At 33.7% G+C, this 6,828-nt stretch overlaps 1 non-coding gene across 1 annotated transcript; it reads left to right on the top strand.

Annotated features, from left to right (window-relative positions):
- Positions 1-399: 399 nt before the first annotated feature.
- On the top strand, positions 400-507 carry LOC141422806 (U6 spliceosomal RNA). Its single transcript, XR_012447529.1, has one exon. It is a non-coding gene; the product is annotated as a U6 spliceosomal RNA (small nuclear RNA).
- Positions 508-6,828: the final 6,321 nt, after the last annotated feature.

Genomic DNA, 6,828 nt, shown 5'->3' with positions numbered 1-6,828 from the left:
CCACAGTAAGCACACATACTTGATTCTTCTGTACTCTGACAGATGAAATACATTTTTGAAGATGATGGTAAATTAAAGGAGGGAACTGAATAAGCCTTTTCTATTTTACAAAAGAGAAAAACCAAACAAAGAAACAAATGTAGTTTTATAAGATCATTGTATCTAAATTAGGATCTGAGTTGTCTGACACTTCACTATGACAGGAGATTGTTTCTTTGGATTTTATTTTAAGAGTCATTTACCTATAAGATGGTTAAATGTGGGTGGGAGAAAGATAATATTTGATTATCTGGTGTGTTATTAAATAGGATTAAAATTTCTATAGGTAATATTTTCTACTTTTTATTTTTCAGTCAATAAATGTGTCTACCCTTCTCCACTATCAAGAATGAGCACCTAGTGCTTGCTTTGACAGCACATATATCTAAAATTGGAACGATACAGAGAAGATTAGCATGGCGTCTGCTCAAGGATGACACGCAAATTCGTGAAGCATTCCATATTAAAAAAAAAGAATGAGCATCCGGTAGAAGGGGTGAATTCAAGTATGGTAGATTTAATATATTGTAAGAAATTTTGTAAAGACCACAATAAACCCCAACCCGGCACAACAACAAAAAGAATGAATATCAATTACTCAAGTAAGACTAAAGATTCACTTATAAGGCATGTACTATGATTTACTAGATTATAAAAATTCTTCCTCCCCACTTTTTCTCTTCATTCTAATAATACAGATTTTTGTTGATATAAAAGATTAGTAAAATCATGATTGAAATATGGAAAATGGATAGAATGTAAATGTGTTATGGAAACATTTTATTTATAAATCTAGGACTTTATTAATGGCTATTGCCAAAGGTACAGCTTTGCCAAAGGCAAAAGCAAGCTGTGCCTAGAGTCATCTTTAGATGTAGAATCCTGTTTCCTAAGTCCTAATGCTTAATTTCAATGTCTTCAAACCCAGTCTCTCTGCTCTCCTTAGTATCTGCAGATTTTCAGTGTTTCAGAAGGTGAAAAATATATCAACAACAAACATTTTTCTGCCTAGTTTGCATGTTATATTTTTGTAGACATGTAAAAACAAAATAAAAATAGCACGAGATGACCAGCTATGAAGCATAGTTGTTCAACTTTATGTAGATAACCTCATCAGATTCTAATAATTTCTTGCCATTTGAGCTAATAATAAATTTTCCTTTTCAAAATGTGAACACATTTATACAGTTTTTCAGGGGTAAAAATGTCTTAGAATGTGATTTTTATCTTTTATGTTACTTGCCTTTGATGTCAACTGGAGACAGATATGTTCTGCAATGTGATCAGCTCACATTTGCACTTAGAGCCCAAGTGGAGGTGTCTGTGGATTTTTGTACCAGTTTGGGTTCCATTTTCTCATTAGCAGTATCACCTCTTGGAGGGAATTTGTCTGAGGTGTTTCAATTAGAATGGGATGTTCCAGGTCAGCAGGCTTTTGATTATTTGTATTTTACATGAACTTTTCCTTTCAGACAGTTGCTTGAGCTGCAGCACGTTAATCCTGCAAGAATGCAGTCAGTGTATCTTAATTTAAAGTAAAAATCATTGTGTTAATAAAATTAACTCTCCTGCAGTCCAGTTTCCTTTAAAGCAGCTCCTCTGGGAATGTACATTAGACTGCTTTTATCTGACTGCAAGTTTGAAAAGTCATGACTTTTTGGTTCAATTATTGTATACACATGTATGTAAATGCAAAAATGATACCTGTTGAAACTGTTCCAGGCATCAGGAGAGGGGGGATGAAAGAGAGCAGTGGAGGAGGTGAATTCAAGTATGATATGTTTAATACACTGTAAGAACCTTTGTAAATGCTACAATGTACCCCCACCCAGCACAACAATAAAAAAAGGGAAAAAAATTTAAAAACTCAGAAGTTGTAAATATGTTATGTGTTGTGAGTCTATTCATTATGAATACAGAAGATTAATAACATCACAAATGAACCAATATTACTTATGAATAAATATGTGAAATACCACATGAACAATTTAAGGATCAATATTAATACCTTAAGACATTTTGGTTACTGAATCTAGTTTTTCTAAAAGTTAAAATTCAGGTTACTTAAGGAGTAAGGAAATACCTCCAGTTTTAAAATTATTAACAGGTGGGTTTTTTTTGCCAGCATTGATTTACAGATTAACATGGTCATGACAAAATATTATAGACTAAGAATGTATGTACCATTAAGGTAGAGAATAAACTGATCTGTCAGTTTTTTTGACAGTCTAGTTAAATGTACGAACTACATCTTTAGAAAGTGCTCTGGCACTCATTCTGCATTTTCATAGATTCATTAGTTATCTACACTCTTTCTTTTCTTTTCTTTTTTTATTATTGTTGTACTAGGGTTACATTGTGACATTTGCAAAATTCTTACAATATATCATAGTTGAATTCACTCCCTCTGTTAATCTTTACATGGACTTTTTGTGGTCCTGTGCTCTCCAACTGAAGACACTGAATATGATGAAGCTATTTCATCAGAAGAAAGTCATTATTGTAATCTTTAAGCTATTTATTCAGTAATTTGTGGTAAATATTACTGATATTTGAGAAAAAACATATCCCTGGGTAAAAATGCAGAATTACCATCTATTAAAAGCGTTACAACAGCTATATTTGACTATCAAAAGCCTATTGCTTATGTGGAGTACTAAATACCTATCATGATTTTGCACTTCTGTAAATTCATAGATGGAAATGTAGCAGTGTTAGTGGATTTTAAATGAGTGCTTCAGAGGAATACTGTGAGCTCCAAACCCTTTCCGTTTATTAGTATGAAGTACCTATTAAAATATGAAGTAGACCACATTTGTTGCCTCTCATTTCACTCCTTTTCATTTTGTGAGAATGCAGTTGAAAACATGGCCTATTTCCTTCAACTATAAGTACCAAAATATTGTGTCAGAGTTAATCTATGATAAGTGGGTAAAATCAATTAATATAAGGTTTTTTAACCCACCAAGGAAAGACATAATCAAGCACATTATTAAAATATTAAAATATTTATTTAAAAAGCTAGAATGCTAAATAATAGCAACAATAATAACACTATTGCTAATATATTATACTGATAATAATACAATAATAATTGTATCAATGAGTACAATTTTGAGGTTAAATCCCATTTTCTCTATATTCATTTTGAAAATTAAATTTACTATTGGAAAAGAATGAATTGTTTTAAAATTGCAACTACAGTCAGCAGTTTCAATTTTTATACTTTTTAATAAAGTTGACATACTATAAAATTCATCCTGTAAAGTATGTAATTCAGTAGTTTTAGTATACTCACAATGTTGGGCAAGGCTTACCATATGTAGTTGTAGAACATTGGTATCATTAAAAAGAAATCCTACATGTACTTGTACCCACAACCAATTCCTCCTTCTCCATCCCCTGACAAAGACTCATCTAATTTACTTCTGTATGCATTTGCCTCCCATTCTATGTGTGCATGTGCTTTCTTTCTATGAACATAAAATTTCCAATATTCATCATGTTGTAGCATGTGTTAATAGGCTATGTGTGTAATTCATGTGAATGGATGATTGTATAGCTACATTGTATAGATACAAAGCATTTTGTTTTCCATTTACCAGTTGATAGACATTTGTGTTGCTTTCACTTTCTGGCTGTTACAAATAATGATGCAAGGAGAAATAGAATATGCATTTTTAGCATGGGCTTATGCTCTCAATTATTCTGCATTTATACCCAGGAATGCAATTGGCTAAGCCATAGGATAATTCTATATTTAATTTATTGAGAAACTACCAAATAGTATTCTACAGCATCGCAGTATTTTAAGTCCCCATGTAGATTCTGCCAGGGTTTTAAATGTTTTACATCCTTTCCAACATGTGTTATCATTTGTCTTATTGTACAAGGCACCCTGGGGACATGAGAAATGGTATCTCATGGTGGTTTGGATTTGCATTTCCCTGCTGACTACTGATATTGTAAACCTTTTCATGTGCCAACTGACTATCTTTTTTGAGGTAATATAAGCCTGACTTTTCACCCAATTTTGAATTTCCATTTTTTGTTACTGAGTTACAAGAGTTCCTTGTATTTTATAGTTATAATTCTCTTATTAGATTCATGATTACACAGGTAATTAAAGAGAGTTATCTGGCAAAGTTGCTTTGGCTGAGCTCCAGCTCTGTTCTGCCTCCTCAAGTGGTTGACAGACTTCTGATCTTCACTATGACTGTGGAGCTTTTAAGGTTCAAGTTTACTATGGCACTGTGAAGAGGAAATGGGAATAGTTCACGTTAAAATACAACAAAATTTGCTGCTTTTACCAAACGTATCCATTCTTTCTTACCCAAATGCTCCATAGATTATTGTAAGCCTTTGGTTAATTTGCAGAGCTCTGAAAAAGTTGACTTAAAAAATATTTGGCAGTCTTCATTGGTCTGTTAAAAGAGAATTTTCAAAAGTCTTTTATCATGTGCTCATAGTCCAATCCCATTGTTGTGTTTGCCCTTGATCTAATGTCCACATATGAGGGAGAACATACGATTTTTGGTTTTTTGAGCCAGGCTAACCTCACTCAGAATGATGTTCTCCAATTCCATCCATTTACCAGCGAATGATAACATTTCGTTCTTCTTCATGGCTGCATAAAATTCCATTGTGTATAGATACCACATTTTCTTAATCCATTCATCAGTGGTGGGGCATCTTGGCTGTTTCCATAACTTGGCTATTGTGAATAGTGCCGCAATAAACATGGATGTGCAGGTGCCTCTGGAGTAACAGTCTTTTGGGTATATCCCCAAGAGTGGTATTGCTGGATCAAATGGTAGATCGATGTCCAGCTTTTTAAGTAGCCTCCAAATTTTTTTCCAGAGTGGTTGTACTAGTCTACATTCCCACCAACAGTGTAAGAGGGTTCCTTTTTCCCCACATCCTCGCCAACACCTGTTGTTGGTGGTGTTGCTGATGATGGCTGTTCTAACAGGGGTGAGGTGGAATCTTAGTGTGGTTTTAATTTGCATTTCCTTTATTGCTAGAGATGGTGAGCATTTTTTCATGTGTTTTCTGGCCATTTGAATTTCTTCTTTTGAGAAAGTTCTGTTTAGTTCACGTGCCCATTTCTTTATTGGTTCATTAGTTTTGGGAGAATTTAGTTTTTTAAGTTCCCTGTATATTCTGGTTATCAGTCCTTTGTCTGATGTATAATTGGCAAATATTTTCTCCCACTCTGTGGGTGTTCTCTTCAGTTTAGAGACCACAAGGGAGGGGTGAGGATAGGTAAGACACCTAAAAAACTAGCTAGCATTTGTTGCCCTTAATGCAGAGAAACTAAAGCAGATACCTTAAAGCAACTGAGGCCAATAGGAAAAGGGGACCAGGTACTAGAGAAAAGGTTAGATCAAAAAGAATTAACCTAGAAGGTAACACCCACGCACAGGAAATCAATGTGAGTCAATGCCCTGTATAGCTATCTTTATCTCAACCAGCAAAACCCCTTGTTCCTTCCTATTATTGCTTATACTCTCTCTACAACAAAATTAGAGATAAGGGCAAAATAGTTTCTGCTGGGTATTGAGGGGGGGAGCGGGAGGGGGTGGAGTGGGTGGTAAGGGAGGGGGTGGGGGCAGGGGGGAGAAACAAACCAAGCCTTGTATGCACATATGAATAATAAAAGAAAAATGAAAAAAAAAAAAGTCTTTACTATGTCTGCCATTGTCAACCCATCCCAGTTTAAGTTATAAAGTAGAAATTATATTCAATGCCCTTAATTATGTTTATTAAAAACTACAGCTTAATTAATTAATTTCTATAGTCAGTGTTTCCTGAAAAACCAAATAAGAAAGCACAAAGTTAAAGAGTTCTAACCTTGAGTGTACCTTTAAATTCAAGATGGTAAACAGTTTACTATAGAATTTAAATCAAATATCTTAATCTAAACTGAGAAATTGAAGCAATATAGAAAATGGCAATTACAGCTATATGTAATTTGTTGCATGAGATAGCTTTTGAGTTCAGAGAAGTTTCATTTTTAGGAGTAACTTTGAATACAATTGGAAATATCCAAATCAACCCAAAAGCTAAATCAGATATAAGATATAATTGTTATATTTTCCCTAAATGCTTTTGAACTATAGTATGTGTCAGATTTCTTGGCAATGTTGTCTGCATAAATTGTAGCTTGATATCTCATAGATCTATAAACTAAATGTGCTGAGTTATATGTACACCAGCTTTGCCTAAAATGTTATAACTAAATAAACAACAGAGAGGTTTTAATTATACATGAGGTTTTTTTTCCATAAAATAAAACATATTTAAAATTTTTACATTGACCGTGAAATATAAAGAACATAATTGCTCCGTGATTTCTCGTTTCTGCTGGGTGAATGAGTAGGCCTTTCTTTCAAACACAAAAATGGCAGATTGCAACTCCCCGGTATCTCTTTTTGGAATCCTAGTTTTTCTAAAAATGAACACTGCAGCCGCTTTCTATGTAAATTTCCAACATTTGCTAGTCTATTTTAATAGCTGAATGCATTGGAGGACTAGGAAATCACATCATCATGCAGGTAAGGAATTCATTTGGCAAAGGGAGAAGCTAAAGATGATACTCTTTATATAACAAGTGAACAAAGGGAATGCAGGGTGTAACTAGTAAGATAAATTACTTCATGATACAAGCATCTGAATTACATTTGATAATGGACTTTTATTTCAAGTTGAAACAAATCCCCTATCAGAATCTTTTTTTCCTTTCTTTTTTTTGCAGTGCTGGGTGTCACATTTAGAGCCTCATGCATG

Source organism: Castor canadensis, chromosome 4 (assembly GCF_047511655.1).
Source record: "Castor canadensis chromosome 4, mCasCan1.hap1v2, whole genome shotgun sequence".
Taxonomy (NCBI): Eukaryota; Metazoa; Chordata; class Mammalia; order Rodentia; family Castoridae; genus Castor; species Castor canadensis.
This window is presented reverse-complemented; position numbering and strand designations above follow the sequence as displayed.